At 43.2% G+C, this 17,500-nt stretch overlaps 1 protein-coding gene across 1 annotated transcript in view; it reads right to left on the reverse strand.

Annotated features, from left to right (window-relative positions):
* The window catches only part of FOXP2 (forkhead box P2), a 665,435-nt gene that overhangs the window by 557,336 nt on the left and 90,599 nt on the right, over window positions 1-17,500 (reverse strand). Inside the window, 1 exon segment of the mRNA XM_025208808.1 lies at window positions 4,754-4,908. The gene's annotated coding sequence lies outside the window, so the exon portion shown is untranslated.

The raw sequence follows: 17,500 nt of genomic DNA on the forward strand, positions 1-17,500 counted from the left end.
TGGGGACTGCTATCAGCACTTCTCAATACAGGTCATAACACAAACCCTTCCCTTTTACAGTGCAAAAACAATTGAATGCATGGACAGAGTTATTCATTGCACAGCCAAAAAAATGCGATAAAGACAGGGTAATGAGACAAAGGAACTGACTCCTGACCTACTGACAGCAAGCTGACAAGTGTCCTCTCCAGAGCTGATGCCTGCTTTGACTGGCTCTCTACAGTAAGTCTCCTCCATCTTCAAACACAGCCAGGTCAATCCCTAGATCTCCAATAGACTAGCCACCATGCTGACCTCCAATCAAGATATTATCTTGCTGCTAACATCCCATTTTTTTTCAGCTATGGCCCAAACATTTCAATTTGCAACTTTCAGAACTGAGAACATGGAGACTTTCTAGGCATTTCAGATCAATGTACTCTGGATACATTGTCCACTTTCCATCACATTTGTAAGGCTGTTGTTGTTGCTGCCCTCCAGAGCCGGTAGGCACCACACCTAGCTGCTTTTATAGTGTCTGTAAAAACAGCTGGATTGCTGTTTTTTTCCAGGCCATTCAGCAGCAGGTAATGCCAACAGATCCTGCAACAAGTCTGTTCCTCAATCACAAAATACACAGAAGGCACTGCACATGCCACCCTCAGAAGAGAGGAGATCTCTGAATACAACAGCCAGCCTGCTTGGTCCAGGCAGTCAGTCAAAGTCAACCCTTTGGTCCAACACCTAATGACTACCAAGGCTAGACAGCTACAGCGATACACATGCTCCTCCACAAGGAGACTCTGGGGTCCCCAATACCTTGGGACTAGTCACTGTTTTTCAGGAAAACTGAAAACATGTGAGCTACTTACACTTAAAAACTGCATTTTGTTCAAGTTAGAAGAAAATTTTGTTTAAATCCAAGGTCTTTTCATGGTTATAATATAAACCAATTCAAATATCTGGTAGAGAACAGAAGATATATGTTTTTTTTCTTATTTACTTTCTCCTTTTAAGAAAACCTGCACTATAAAATAAAAATATATATATTTTTCTACCAAACGCTCAAATCTAGAGAAATGAAAAGCAAAAATACTAAGTTACCTAGCAACATTCACTTCCTAACCAATGTGAATATTTGCCATTCAAAAAGGGCATTTTATTTTATTAATGTTGTGCAATATGGAAAATGCATTAATAAGTTGTTCTTATTTTCTTATCAAGAAAATAAATTACCTATCCAAAAATAATTTTGTTTATTAATTTAAAAGGACATTTTTTGCCAATTTCAGTAACACTGCCTCTGACAGGTCATGTACTCAAACCCCATTAAGACTTGAATATATGCTTGAAGGGTGTAAGGGGGACACAAACGGAAGAAATAATGAAACAGAATATTCAGACGAATAAAATCAAGATCCACCCCACAAAGGAGATTTAAAAACTCCAAAACACATTTCAGAAAGCATAGGGGGAAATATATAAATCTGGAGTGCCATACCATGTCTCATCTCCTAATGGTCTGACTTTTCCTACCGAAGGGAAAAGGAAAAAATACAAAAGTGAGTGAACATGTTATACCTAAAAGAACCCAGGGTTTCAACAAAACAGAACCTATTCGTTTTCAGGATCACTCAGTCTCCCTGAGCCCAATCCCATTCTTTGTAAACTCAACAGAAAACTCCTACCAGTTTCAATGAATATTAGATTCATCCCTGTGTGCAGTAGCAGGCTGTCTTATTCTTTTATGGAAATTGGACATATGCTGATCAAAATTTTCAAAATTTAAGTTAAAGTGAACTTTAAGTGCTTAAAATAACCCCATAATAACAGCTCCTTTTAGCACCCATTTGAAATCTATTTCCATAATAATCTGCTGTAATATTATTAATAATTTACATAGCATAGTTAATAGACTAATATACAATCCAAAGATAAGCAAATACATTTAAACACCATAAATACAATTACATTGACATTAAAGCTAAAAGAGAATTAAGATTGCAAAGTCTAGCACTCAACATTTGAGAAATAAATTAAATGATCGTATGCATTTTTCCAAGAGAACCTACCTCAGTATATAGGAGGATAGTGGTCAGTAACACTATTGTCTGATCTTACTTTTTACCCGCGTTATTAGTTACGCAACCTTTGGCCTAATTTACTGTATACAGTGTATACCCTGCACTGATTATTAATTTCTTTTTCAGCTTCTTTATACCTCTTCTCAATGTAGTGTCTAAATCCTTCAAAAACATATATGAATTTATCTTCTTAGTACCCTGTGAGAGAAGTTATTTTATTCTTATATTACAGACTCAACCCAGGAGGTACAGAGTAAAAAAAACTAAAAAGGGCCTACATGACTTTCTAATGGATCTAGTTGTCCCATTTTCCAAAGTCTCTAAATTGCTTCAGCAACAATTGTTAAAGATTTCTACTAATTTTGAGTGTTCAAACTGAAGCACCTAAAGCTTGCAAAACCTTTGCCTTTTTTATAGTATTTTATATGTTCAATTCCAATCTACTTTAAGCACAATTGTAAGTATGAACAATGCATGACCCCCGGGGGCTGGGGGGGCCTCACTGACTGCCCGCAGGCAGCAGCAATGGGGGCATAGCAGCAGCGAGTGGGGAGCTCCCACAGGCAGCTGCTGTGGTGTCAGCAGCAGGGGGGGTAGGGGCTGGCACACCCGCAGATGCCACTGGCAGTGTCGGCAGAGGCCAGCGGGGATCGGCAACCAGCCACAGATGCCGCTGGCAGTGTTGACAGTGGGGGGGTGGCAAGCGGCGCTTCTTTCATGGGGTGCACCACCAATCTCAGGGGGTGCATGTGCACCTGTGTGCACCCCCTATGTGTCACCAATGGTTGTGAGAACTAAATCCTTTCACAAACAAGGATCTAGGTGTTTCAATATGGGGCACCTAGAAAATGAGACATGTACAGTCAAGTCACCCGGGAATATTATGTTTTTAAATAGCCTGCCCAATCCCATGAAAGGAAGCCTGAGGGAGAGATATGGAGACAATCTATATTTAGTCTGGAGAAGAGAAGACTGACAGGGGATTGGATAGCAGCCTTCAAATACCTGAAGGAGGATTCCAAAGAGGATGGAGCTAGGCTGTTCTCAGTCATGGCAGATAACAGAACGAGGAACAATGCTCTCAAGTTGCAGCAAGGGAGGTTTAGGTTGGATATTAGGAAAAACTCTCACTAGGATGGTGCTGAACCACTGGACCAGGTTACCTAGAGAGTTGGTGGCATCTCCATCCTTAGAGGTTTTTAAGACCCAGCTTGACAAAGCCTTGGCTGGAATGATATTGTTGGGGATGGTCCTGCTTTAAACAGGGGGTTAGACTAGATTACCTCCTGAGGTCCCTTCCAACCCTAATTTTCTATGATTCTATGAATCCAATTTTCCAGGGTAGGTAACTAAGGTCCACAGCCACAAAAAAGACAATGACACTCAAAATGGGACTGAGACAAAACCATACACCTAGAACAATTGAGACAGAATTTAGGCACCTATGTTGAGAAAAAACAAAATAGGCACCCCACCCTCCCACCAAACACCCCCCACCCTCAAGCAACCACAAAACTCAGTGAGTGAGTAAATTCATTCAGCATGTACATTTCAGACAACAAGTCCCCTAGGAACCTACATTTGGGTGACTGCATATGTTTTGAAGCAACCCTGCCCAAGCACTTCTGACTACACACACAGCACCTACAAAATAAGATGCATATTATTTTTTAAACTTTCTTTTTTTTTCTTTTATTTATTTATTTATTTTACAGACAGCTACTTGAATTGCAGCCAAAACTAGGGGTCAAATCTTCAGCGAGTAGCCAGATATAAAGAAAGAAGAAGGGACAGAAGATAACAGTGATTAAGAAGTGCCACAAAATGGGATGGAAAGGCAAAGTCCCTGCCTCATGCGTTCAATCTTTGTTTTATTTTTCCAGTGTAACAAGGGTTTTATTTCTATATGCCATTATTCCAATGACAGGGTTAACTAGGTTAACCTATGGCTAAGGTTAGATCCAGAAAACGTGTTTTCAATTTTTTAAAGCAGTACCAGGAGTCTTAATGCATCATGGACTTACCAGCCATTAATACATGATATTAAAAGATTTTTGCTTACTTCCTATTGGTTTGTGAATACTTCCTGTTTTGCAAATATGAGTTTGAACTCAGAGGTAAAATAAACACACGTGTTTCCATAATTGCTCAACTGAATGTGCTCAACTGGAAAAACAGAAACAAAACAGTAATAAATATCCTATTTCACACAATAACTAAAAGTGACAGCAATGAGAGCACTAGAGAAAGGATTTTAACATCACTGATCAGCCAAAGACAAAGAAATATAAAAGAGAAAATGTTTTTGCTACTTCACAGTGCCCAATAAGCTTTTTACCTTGAGGGCTGATAAACTCCCCACTAGCACAAAATCTCTCTCTCTCGTAGAAATGACTTAAAGCTTTAAAGTTGTAAAGCGGTGAAAAAATGTTTCTGATTTTCATTGCCAATACATAATTCCATTAAAAAAAAAGAAAAAAATATGCTACAGAAACTGTACAATCATCCAGGAAAAATTAAAAATGCCATTGAGCTGACAGCTTAAAGGAACACACTTTCAAACTGGGCATTTTTGTAACCACATTTCACATCTTTTAGCAATATCATTCATTATTATGGCAATCTGTTTTTTCTTACATGGCATGCAGTACTATAAAGAAAACAGTCTCATCCACAGCTATTTTACTTACATTTCTTTGAAGTCTGTTACCTCGTTGCTTTATGACCAGGAACAGTTTTCTATTTTTTTTCTTTTTTGCTTAAACTGGTGCTTTCTCTAGGAGTGTCTTCTACCTCTAGAGCAGAGAGTAAGGACAAACTTTCCTTCAGCCTTTGCTTAAGTTATCTAATGTATGAATGAAAAACAAAGAGGGCTAAGTGTAAATTGTTACGCTATGTACTATGTCAAGCAACTACAGCGATCTAAAAACACAGTACATTTACACAACACTATACTTATTTATTTTATATTTATCTATTAGGCCTGTGCAAAGTGGCTAGTATTTGCTTTGGATTTGGATTTGGCCAATTCAAATGACTGTCCTGAATCAATTCAGCCAAATCTGATTCGGAGATTTGACCGCCCCCTGAATTGGCCAAATCAAACAGGCCCCATCCCCTGCCCGCTCTCCCAGCCCCGTCAATGGCTGCCCCACACAGTCCCAGTGTCCCAACTCTTTAAAAAAAAAAAAAAGCGCCCCATACTCATCAGATGCTGCCAGGCGGGGGGGAGATATCCCTGCTGCCCCGCACTGCTCCACACTGTGTGGGGGGCTCTGCCATGAGTCCCCATCCCCCACCCACTCTCCCAGCTCCCCCTATGGCTGGCCCAGCCGGCCCCAACATTAGCTCTTAAAAAAAAATTTTTTTAAAGCCCTGCACTCACTGGCTCCTGCCGTGGAGGGGCTATGCCACGAGACCCCAAGAGCCCCAAGGGCCACTGCACCAGCTGGCGAGTGCAGGGATTTTTATTTTTTTAAAGAACCAGGAGCTGGGGCCAGGCAGAGCAGCCACTGATGGGGCAGGGATAGCGGATAGGGGATGGGAGCTCATGGCAGAGCCCACGCAGCAGCATGGGACAATAGGAAGCAGCGGGGATCACCCCCGCACTTGGCAACAGCCAGTGAGTTCAGGAGTTTTTTTTTCCTTTTTCTTTAAAGCCCTGGGATGTTGGGGCTGGGCAGGGCAGCCATTGACATGGCTGGGACAGCGGGCAGGGGTTGGGGAGTGCTCAGGGGGGCTTGGGGAGTAGGCAGGGGGATGGGAACTGGCTGGGGTTCCCCCATGGTTCTCTCCCACCTCCTCCAGCTCCCCTCCCATGCCCTACTTACCAGCACGGAGTCCAGGTCCAGCTCCATGAGGCAGCGGGTAGGGACTGTCTAAATTTCCAAAGCTCTCCGAATCTTTTCCAAATCGATTCAGAGAACTTCAAATTGATTTCAACCTTTTTATTTGTCTCCCAATTCGATTTGGATTCAGAGATTCAGCCGCCAAATCTCCTCTGAATCCAATCAGCACCTGAAGCTTCGCACAGCCCTAATATCTATATATAGATATATCTATATCTCTAGATCTAGAGATACAGATATATTTTGCACACCTGGGGGTGAGGAAAACTCCCACATCATTTACATCTGCCCCCCATCCCAACATCAAGCATCTAAACCCAGATTATTAGTCACCTTCTTATCCTTGCAATTCACATCATACCTTGGACTCACATTAAGAAGCTGAACACAGTTCAAAAAACAATTCATTTCCATGATATTTCCAACTCAGTTCTGTAATACTATGACATTCAGAATAGTTTGGGTTCATGCAAGTACCTGTGCTCAACCAAACCAATTTCTGAACATTCTGAGTTGCCTATGCTAATAAATACTCTCAATCTTAACAGCCAGTAAACAAGAACCTCCACAACCTATTTCTCTGTCATGCTAAACCTTATATGCACATATTTACTGGATAGAAAGCAAATAGCATTTTACACCCACTTTACACAAGCAATTTCTTACTCAAACTGGAAGTGCACACCAGCTTCTTTAAGTTATGTAGCTATCTCCCCACTTGCCCCTCTTGTTTAGTTTATAGCATGTCCAATAAACTTGATCAAACTCCTCACTTCTGGGTTCACAACTATCTGCTTAAGCAGATCACATGTAGACCATGTGATCAAAGCAGGTGCACTAAAGAGTGGAGGGAAATAAGGAAGTGAGTTATTAGTATTTTTCCAATCTTTTCTCATTCAAGGCAATAGTAGCAAAGTAGATGAACCAGAATGAGGGGGCAGGGAGGAGGGGGAAGCTACATTCTGCCTTTACAGTCTTTTCCTAGTTTTATCATTTAGGGTTCATAGTCTCAACCAATGTATTTCTACTGTGATTCAACCTAATTGCTGGTCAGCACTTTTCCTAAGTTTCCTCAAGAAAGTAAACCTTAGCAACTGCATAATTTGTATTCCAATATTTCCTCTTGGTGTTAAACACACATACTTTCACTTTAATCTCCAGGATATAGCAATGTTTTTGCTGTATTTTGGGTATGTGCAGATCAATGCATATTCCTTCAGGGAAGCCTTTTGAACTAGCAGACAGTGAATGATTGACATCAGGCACAAATACTTTTTGCTGTCATGGAATTGCATGTCATTTATAGCAAAACCAATGTTAATTAATTCTGTCCATACATACCAGATGTGTCAGAGGAATATACCAGGTCTTTCACACCATACTGCTTGATAGCAGATGCAAATTAAGCTGTGCATGGGAAAATGCATCTCTGTTAGCGAACTGAATGTCTCCATGTACAATGCATCTGTACCTTGTATGACAAAGCCTATACTAACAAAAAAAATGCTCGGATATCAGTATGCACTTGAAGAACTAAAGTCCCTTTTGCAAACTATGAATTAATGTTCTCACTTTAAGGTAAAAATCTAAAAGGATCCCTGCCTGTCTATACCTATCTCTATTTATCAGTATTCTCCTAAACACTGCAATGGGGAATTTAGCCTTACAAATGCATCTTGTCCCTTGTCAGCTTGATATACTGGGTCAAAATAAGTACAAGGTAATAGTTGCTACATCTAGGAAATGGAAACCTGAAAAAGGAGGACAGAAAGTAACTGCTGCTGTTGCTACTGAAAGCTAAATAACATTGTTCCCTTTGATGCAAGTGGCTGAAACCGAGGCCACTGAACTGACAGACAGAGGATCTACTTTATAGTTTCAGCTCTGGTCTCTTGTACGACTTCAGGCAAGCTTCCCATCCAGCTCCTTGTCTGACTTACCTATTTAAAATATAAACTCTTCTGATAGGATTGTACATCACCTGGCACAGTAGTCTCCAAACGTTTTATGGTGAAGATTACTTTGTGACACCTCAGGATCTACCACACCCCCTGCCCCAACTGCCCAAACCCAGCTCCGTCCCCTGCCCAGCCCCACCCTTGGCCCCACCCTCCCTCGCCTCCCAGTCTCTGACCCCACTCACCCAGCCCAGCCCGGGCGGCAGTGAGTGTGGCTCAGCCCAGCCACTTGGATCCTACCACTCAGGACTGTGGAGCCTTTGACACACTGAGATTGACTGTCCAAGGCTCCATGATTGATCAGTCGATCAAGATCGACTGGTTGGTGACCACTGACCTAGCACTACAAGGGTCTAATCTCTGTTGGAACCTCTAGGCCCTGCTGTTAAAATAATCAAGAACTATGTGTGTGACAGTCAACAACTTAGCAAAGACAACAGCTCTTTAAACCATACATTACATCTAGTGAAAGGCACTCAGCATTAAAAACAGGTGATTTTTTTTTATCCAGCTCTTCAGAAATGTACTCTGTAATATAACAAACAACAACAATAGAAAAGAGAATTATTGCTACCTTAACCTCAAAAGTAGAAGGAAAAGCAGCAGGAGAGCATGTGTTTACAGTATTTCTCTGCCTCTTTCATAGCTTTATCCCACTTCACAGCTCAGAAAAGCTCACAAGATCTCACTGAAGTTTTGCAGTCCATGTTGTATAGAAAACAGAAAAGTGTACTTAAGTTTCACTCCCATCCATGAAGTACTTGAATTTTACAGGTGATCTATGGGATAGAAGATAGTGGAAAGTATATTCCAGAGCACACATTCCCCTACCCACTAACTTCATAAGCATATGTAAAGTGTAGCGCATAGAATATATGATAAGGTAATGTGATTTAATTTGATCAGTATGATCTTCATGCAACATAAATAATTGTGCAGCTGATAAAGCTACAAATAAATTGTAAGGTAAGGGCAAATACTTGTTGATAAAATCTTTTGTCCTATACTGCCACATACTGGGTGTGTCAATACATGTGCTTTACTGCAAAGTAGACTAATTTGCGTGTACTGCAACTAGGCTCATATAGACTAATTTACTGCACTGTCAGGTAGTACTTGTGTCTGACAGGACTACCTGACAGCAGAGTAAATAACTGTGCTCAAATGCACGTGTAGACAGAGACATTTGAATTAGTTTACTCCAAAGCAAACTGCACTGAAGCATATTCAGTCATGTTAATGGCACGTGTAGGGGCACCCTCTTTTTACAGAGCATAATACAGAAGCTTAGAAATCTTTTTGACAAATTCTTAAAACCCTTTCCAAGACCAGGGAAATCACTTGCAATGGGGGGGGAGGGGAGGAGACATTTCTCTTTAAAATTATCTTAAAACAGCAATGGTTTAAAATTGTTTAGGGGATCAGAATATTTAAGGTACACAGGAAGAGATGGTGTAATGGGAAAATGCAAGCAGTACAGTCAAGGAAAAAATGTTAAGTTGATTTATCATATAGCCCAGCAGTTTACAGAAAAATCAGCTCTGCATGAGAACTTGGTGCTTGAATTGGAGCTACCTGGCTAGATGTTAACTTTGAAAACAATTATATGAATGTCATGTATTTGGACAAACACCTGGAGCTGTTACTAGAGATGATATTGGTACCAGTGCTCATCAGCAGCAGTCCCTTGATATGATGATGATTACAGTTTTCTAGCAAATAAAGAAGTTTTTGGTGAGTCTGCAGATGACTGGGTCCAATCCGAGATCTGCATGCAAGACTGCAGATGTGGCAAATCTTCCTCCTCAAACTGAACAGATCCTACTGAGAGCAGGTCACAGCTCTTTCCTTTGTCTCTCTCGTCTACAGTGAGACAAGTTGTTTTCAAAATAACTGATGTGTGTACATCACAGCAGCACTGGGGACAATTAAGTATTTGAGTCTTCCAGGTTCTGTATCAATAAGGCACTTCTTCAGATTGGCCTTCAAGGTGTCCTTGAATCTCTTCTTTTGTTCACCTCTAGAGTGGTCAACATCAGCAGGTTGGGAGTATAGGACTTACTTTGGGAGCCGGTCATCAGGCACCCCTATAATATGCCCTGTCTAATGGAGCTGGTAACATATAAACATAGCTTCAATGCTGGTAGTGTTTGCTTGAACCAGGACATTGGCATTCATTCTTCTGTCCTTCCTATTGATATGGAGGATTTCCCAAGGACATTGCTGATGATAACAACCCACATATTTCAGGTTTTTCTGATATGTTCAAGTTTCAAACCCATACAACCATGTAGACAATAGCCTGGTAGATGAGAAGTACACTTTGGGTCTAATCATGGAACACAATTTTGGAGATGTCCAAAGGTAGATTTTATCCAATGTTGAAGATAATCATCTACATTTGTTTTTTGTTTCTTTGTGTTGCCGGGGGGAGGAGAGTGGGGGGGAAAGTGGCCACTCAGGTAAGGGAAATGCTCAACATTCTCTAACAATTGCCTTCTAATTGTAGTGCGTGGAAAAGCATTTGGTTGGTTTGGAGTGTACTGGTAAAGGATCTTGGTTTCCCTGAAGTTGATTTTGAATCCAAGCATTTCATACATTTCACAGAAATGATCAAGAGTGACTTGAAGCTGCTCTTCAATCGAGTGAGCACACACAAAACAATCGGCATACTGAAAATCAGTAATAGAGGTATTGGTTATCTTGGATCTGGAACATAACTGGTTAGTGTTGAAACAGATCTGTGTCCATATGATACTGAATACTGACCCCAGATGGAAGTCTATCAGCAGTGAGATACAGAAAAGACATGATATAGATGGAAGACAGTGTCAATCCAGTTACATATCTTTGCTTGACTCCCGCTCCAGTAGTGAAGGGGTCTATTTGCAAGCCATTGCTTAGGACGGTTGCTAGCATATTGTCACGAAGGAGTCTGACAATGGTAACAAATTTTGGTAAGCATCGAAATCTCATCAGGATCTTCTATTAGGCCTCTCTGTTCATTAAATCAAAGACCTTAGTCAAGTCAATGACAATCATGTAAAGATCTCAGTGCTGCTTGTAGCACTTCTGCAGCTGTCTAGCAACAATGTTCATATCTACTGTACCTCTGAGTGATCTGAAACCACACTGGGACTTCAGGTAGGATCTCCTCTGTGAGGAAAATATTGAAGAGAATGTGGGCAAGGATCTTCTCAGCTAAGGACAGAAATGCAATTTTCTCATTCATTCCCCTTGAATTAGTTAACAATTCTGGAATCTCTGAAGTCATTAGGAATCTGTTCATGTTTCCAGGTTTTCATAATAACATCATATAGTTGGTGAAAGAGTTTTTTCTCACTTTACCTAAAAATTTCAGCTGGTATGCCATCATGACCAAAAGCTTTTTGTTTTTCATCTGTTTAATGGCTTTCAAGGTCTCATGATAAGTTGGTGGATCTATAAGACAGTCTTTAATAGAGTGTTGTGGAATGCTTTGATGACATTGTCTTCAACCTTAGAATCTTAGTTCAGGAGCTCTTGAAAAAGTTCCTGCCATTGTGTGTTGATGGTAGAAGCTTCCCTTAAGGAGTGTTGTTCCATCCTTCAGTCTCAGAGATGTGTTCTTGGCTTATAGCCAGATTTTACAGACATTAGGGCTGGAAGGGACCTTGTAAGATCATTAGGACGAGCCCCCTGCCCAAGGCGTGGGAAATCAGCTAGGGTCAAAGGATCCCAGCAAGATAAGCATCGAAATGTTTCTTTAAAGTGTCCGGAGTAGGTGCATGCACCACCTCTGGGAAGGAGTCTGTTCCAGGCCATGGGGGCTTGGATAGTAAAGAAGTTTTTCCTTATGTCCAGCCTAAAATGGTCTTGCAGGAGTTTGTGACCATTGGACCTTGTCATCCCCTGGGGTGTTCTGGTAAACAGACATTCCCCCAGATCCTGATGCACACCCCTTATGTATTTAGAGGCGGCCACCAAGTCACCCCTGAGCCTGTGCTTCTCCAGGCTGAAGAGTTGTATAGCTTGCAGCTTCTCTTCATAAGGCCTGCTCTCTTACCCTCTGACCATGCACGTGGCTCTCCTCTGGACTCTTTCAAGCTTCTCCACATCCTTTGTAAACTGTGAAGCCTAGAATTGGATACCGTACTCCAGCTGCGGCCTCACCAAGGCTGAGTACAGCGGGATGATGATAACCTGCTGGGTCTTGCTTGAGATGCATCGGTAGATGCAAGCCAGAGTTTTGTCTGCTTTGCCAGCTGCGGTATTGCATTGGTGGCACATGTTCATCTTGTGGTCAATCATGACCCCCAAGTCTACATGGTCATGGTGCTAGCAAGCGTAGCATTGCTGAACCTAGAAGTGTGATGCAGGGTGTCCCTCCCTCCCCACAAGATGGAGCACTTTGCATTTCTCTATATAGCATGCCATCAGGTTTTCACCCACCCACCTTTCAAGCCTATCAAGGTTGGCCTGGATCACCAATCTATCCTCAGATGTGGACACTCTTCCCCAAAGTTTGGTGTCATCAGCAAACTGTTTTAAAAGTCTGTTTTAAAAGTCCAAATATATGATATCAACCTCTTCCCTTTTGTCCAGGTGATATGTCACCTGGTCATAGAAGGAAATGAGAGTGGTCAGGCAAGACCTACCCACAACAAACCCATGCTGGCTATCCCTTGGAACGTTGCCTTCTGTTAACCTGTAAAGAATGGTTTCTTTGATAACTTTTTTTCCAAAACCTTCCCAGGGATTGAGGTCAAACAGATTGGCCTGTAGTTTCCTGGGCCTTCTTTCCTCCCTTCTCAAAGATGGGCACCATACTGGCCTTCTTCCAATCTTCAGGTACTTTGCCTGGAGTGCCACAAGTTCTCGAATATCCTTGCCAGTGGCTGTGCTATGATGTCTGCCAGTTTCTTTAGCACTCTTGGGTGCAACCTATCCGGCCCTATCCAGCCTCTCAAGATGCTCCCTCACACGATCCACGCCAAAGGTGGACATATACTTGTCATAGCCCAATGATTTTTAGTGCCTCGGCACATTGGAATTTTCCCGCCACATGGAACTTTCTTTGCACAGTGGATTTCTCAGCTGCAGAGAGAAAACCCTGGTGCAAAAGAGTTCCCGCCACACGCATGCAAATTAGTGTCCCACTATTGGTCAATTCTAAATTATTCCTACGTGGTGGCTAGCAATTGGCTCGCTAGCCGTATAAAAGGTTAGAGCAGTTTCCGCCCAAGTTCAAGGACTCCACAACCATCTCGTGGGGAACTCTGAGCGCGCTGTGGAGCCTAGCAAACTCCGCGTGTGTCTTGGAGGAGGACAGAGAGGCCTGATCAGCTCTTAGCCACTCCCCGTCATAGTGTGAATTTGATGTATCCCCCGTGTGAAGTGCTCGTGGAGTCGTACATCGACGACTCATCTCGGTTTGGTGCGGTTCAGAAGAGATCTCACTTGTGTTTGTTTGTGTGCAACTGCAACTCAAGCAAGTGACCATCGGCAGTGTAAGTAAAGCTTTCTTTGTAAAACCAATACGCCTCCGTGCCTAACTCTACTCCGTTGTGGAAAAACCCCACCTGACGGTCCGGGCTACTGGCCATAGCCTTAGACCGCCCTCGGTCCCGACAATATTCACCCTCGCCCTGGTCATCCCGCATCATAGTAGGCAGGGTGGTCCCTTTGGGCTGGTGAAAAACTGATGCACTGAGCAGATTGGCTTTTTCCTGGGTGTTGGTAGTCAGCTGCCCCAGCTGGTTTAGCAGGGGTCAAATGTTGTCCTTGTTTTTCTTTTGACTTCCCACATATCTGAAAGACTTTTTATTGTCCTTGATTTGCGTAGCCAGTTGGAGTTCAGTTGCAGCCTTGGCTTTCCTAGTTTGCTCCCTGCAGGTGTGGACCAATGCAGGATACTCCTCCTTAGTGGTGTTTCCAGTCGTCTATCCTTTATAAGCCTCTCTTTTTAGATGTAGGAGGTCCATGAATTCCCTGTTGAGCCAAGGGGGTTGTTGAGCCCTTTTACCACCTTTCCTACGTGTTGGGATGGACTCCCCTTGTGCTTCTAGGATCACTTCTTTAAGGAGCAACCACTCATCATGAACTCCCCTCCCTGTGAAATCATGCCCTCTCAGGGCCTCAAGAACAAGCCTCCTGAGCTTATGAAAGTCAACTTTCCTAAAGTCGAGGACTGCTGCATTGCTGGCTGACTTGCCAACCTTGTGATGGACAGTGAAAGTGATCAACTCATGGTCACTGTCACTCATCTTCCCTTCAATTCTTTGGTCACTGATTAGATCATCCTCTTTGGACAGTATCAGGTCCACCAGCGCCTTACTTCTTGTCAGCCCATAAACTTCTCGAGATGAGCAGTGCTCATCCATGCATGTGAGGAAGCTTTGAGACCAACTGGATTTGGCCAAGTGCTCTTCCCATGAGATGTCCGGGTAGTTGAAGTCTCCCATGACAACTATGCACTGAGAGCATGCAGCCTCAGCCAGTTCCCTGGTGAATTCTTGGTCAAGCTCTTGTTTCTGAGTGGGAGGTGTCCCAGCCACCTGCGGAGGGTTCGGGATTGAGAGTATGGTCGAGGGTAGAAAGGTAAGAAAGGTTTATTGACTTAACGAAAACACAACTATGCATAGTATACTAAGACAGATAATGACAGACAATAATAATTCATGTCAGCAACTTATCGGCAGTCACCACTGATGTACAGCAAGTTCCTCTTTCCACAAAGCTCAGTGAAGTCAGGCATCTGCAGTCAGTGCTGTCCGAGGGGTACCGGGAAGGACCCTGGTATTCAGTCCTAGGGCTCCTCGAGATCCATGGGCCCACTGATCCAGGTTAACAGCTAATTAGTAGTTCTTTTCACAGAGCTGTATCTTCCTTCTAAATGATTTCCGGATGTGCCAGCCAATTTATAACTTCTGAGCTATGCTGATAACTTACAGCCATTCAGATTCTTTTTACTTCAACTGTACTTAGACTGACCAATAGCAGTACAAGCCTTGCATTCTTCTGATAAGGTTAATTTTAACTACACCACAGGGCCTACCATCACTTCTATAAGGCTTTGCTAAATTTACTAGACCTTATACTACATACAAGGCCTCACTGCATCTTAGACTTTAATTAGTCTCTTAACAACAACATATAGCTTAATATCTGAACAAATGACAGAAAAACACTTGGTCTAATCTTCATAGAGCCTTCAGCAAGCACGTTTATCACACAGACATAATTTTCAGCTGTCACAGGAGGTATGTAGTAGACTCCTACCATTGTATCCCCTTTGCTACGTTCCCCTCATATTCTAATCCAAAGGGTCTCCAGTTGTCCTCCTTGGGTGCCAATCTCAGCTTGTAGGGATGTGTAGCTCTCCTTCACTGAGAGAGCTACACCCCCACCCCTTTTTTCAGCATAATCTCTCCTGTACAGGCTATAGCCATGTATATAGAAAGAGTCCCACCAGATCTCCATTATCCCTATGAGATCGTAGTCATTTTTGTTTAGCAGAAGGACCAGTTCCTCCTGTTTATCCCCCAAACGTCTAGCATTAGTGTACAGGCAAGTAAGTATGCCATTAGAGGCCCTAGGCTTCCTTGTACTCAGGGAGAAGCTCTGTTCCTGGGATGAGATAGGAGTTGGTTCCCTTGAGCATCCTAACCTGCTGATTTTGCAGTTGATGCTTGGTCTCTGGTGGTTGTCCACCCATCCCCCAGCAAACTTAGTTTAAAGCCCAGGTCAGCCATTCTGAGAAGAGCTTCATCCCCAGTGAAGTGAGGTGGAGGCCATCTCTTCCCAATAGACCACTGCCTCTCTCTCCAAACAGTGGACTGTGGTCATGGAAGCCAAAGCCTTCACAATGGCACCAGTACCACAGTCTTCTGTTTACTGCCTCAATTTGTCTCTTTCTTCAGCCCGTGACCCATAACCAGAAGGACTGAGGAAAAAACCACCTGCACTCCCAAGCCCCTGAGCCCCACTCCCTGAGCCCTGTAGCCATTCAGGACCCAGCTGGGATTGCTCCAAGCTATACCATTTGTGCACATAGCTTTGATTGCACAAAAGAAACTATGGATGTCATGGCTGTCAGCAAACTTTTGAACCTTTTTTGCTTTATCCTCCCACCACTTGTCCTTTTGCTCCCAAATTTTCCTCTAGTTCTCAGCTTTAATAGGGCAGTAAGAGTCTTGCTTCTATTTGAAGTTGATGTCATTCCACCAAGCTTTGAGGCTCTCCTTTTTCTGTCAATGAGGGCTTTTCTTTCCCCATCATTCTTACCAAACAAGTCAAACCAAATCCTTACCAACAGGATGTTTCCTTGTGGAAAACCCTAGAGATTCTTCACCTGTCTCATGGATGCCTTTCTTGAGACTCTCCCAGTCGTCAATCATGTCAAAATCATCAGGGAGGTCAAGAGTCTCACTGAAGCCCTGCTGGAGGTGATCGCTTTTAGTGGGTTCTTTCAAGTATTCCACATGGAGTAGTTAATATAAATGATATTGGTACCCACACTAAGGTCAACACCTTCATAACAAACATGTAATTTAGATCTTGTCTAGCTGTGACCAAGAGTTCTTTTCTTCATCTATCCCTGGTGAAAAGGGTGGAACATTGTCCCTCTCATGTAGTTTTTACTAGTTATTTCTGCCTTTTTCATTTCAGTATTAAATTGCTGTAACATGTTCAACATAACACTACAGGCACTCCTCACTTAACGGCCGAGTTCCGTTCCTATGACTCGGTCGTTAAGCGAATTGGTCGATAAGCGAGGAGCCGCCCCTTACTGACCGCAGTCGGCCCCCAGGGAAACAGCCGGGGACGGGAAGGCACTGGCCATGGCGGTGAGTCCTGGCCGCTGCCCTCCGGGTGGATGCTTCTCCCCCCTCAGGGGTTCGCAGAGCCGGCTGGAGGGTGCCGGGCTCAGCTCCATGTCCCCCTCAGCTTAACGCTGAGACACCGCGCTGCCGCGCTGCTGAGACGCCGCACTGCCGACCAGCTCTACGACTACGGAGAGCTGGTCGTAAGTCCATGCGGTCATTAAACAGGTAGGTTGTTAAGTGAGGAGTACCTGTATACATTAGCACCAAAGCCTTTATAACTTTCAATTCTGTATCACCTGGTTGAGAACCACCGTTGTGCTGTTCCAGCTTACCTTAGTGCATCTCAACCAGGCAGCTGCTGCCCTGGCAGCCAAATGATGCCCAACATACCTCTTGCATAGCCAGATAAAGCTCAAACAGGCAGGAGCACCCACCCTTGCAGTCCTTACCAGTGTGGCTTCTCCACACTCCTCCCTGAAACAGAGGTACCCAGGGGAGTTCCACCTCGCCACTGTGGCCAGGGTGCATACACCATGACACCTCTGAAAGAGTCCAATGGCACGCTGCTTAAGAACCACTGCTCTAAATAGTCTGGGACTTGGTTACTTGAAAGATCACCACTTATTCCAGCACTGTTGTGCTAGAGAAGTCACCGATTTAGATTTGCCTAGCTTCATATGGGAGGATACTGCTGACATGGTGACCTTGATGGGAAGTCTTCAAAGCTTGTATCCACTTCCCATCTTAACCTTACCAACCCATTACAGGGCTTCCAATTCTTCAACCCCACATGCTATCTACACAGTATTTGCTGGTAGATATTT

The sequence above is a fragment of the Alligator sinensis genome, unplaced genomic scaffold (assembly GCF_000455745.1).
Source record: "Alligator sinensis unplaced genomic scaffold, ASM45574v1 scaffold297_1, whole genome shotgun sequence".
Classification (NCBI taxonomy): Eukaryota; Metazoa; Chordata; order Crocodylia; family Alligatoridae; genus Alligator; species Alligator sinensis.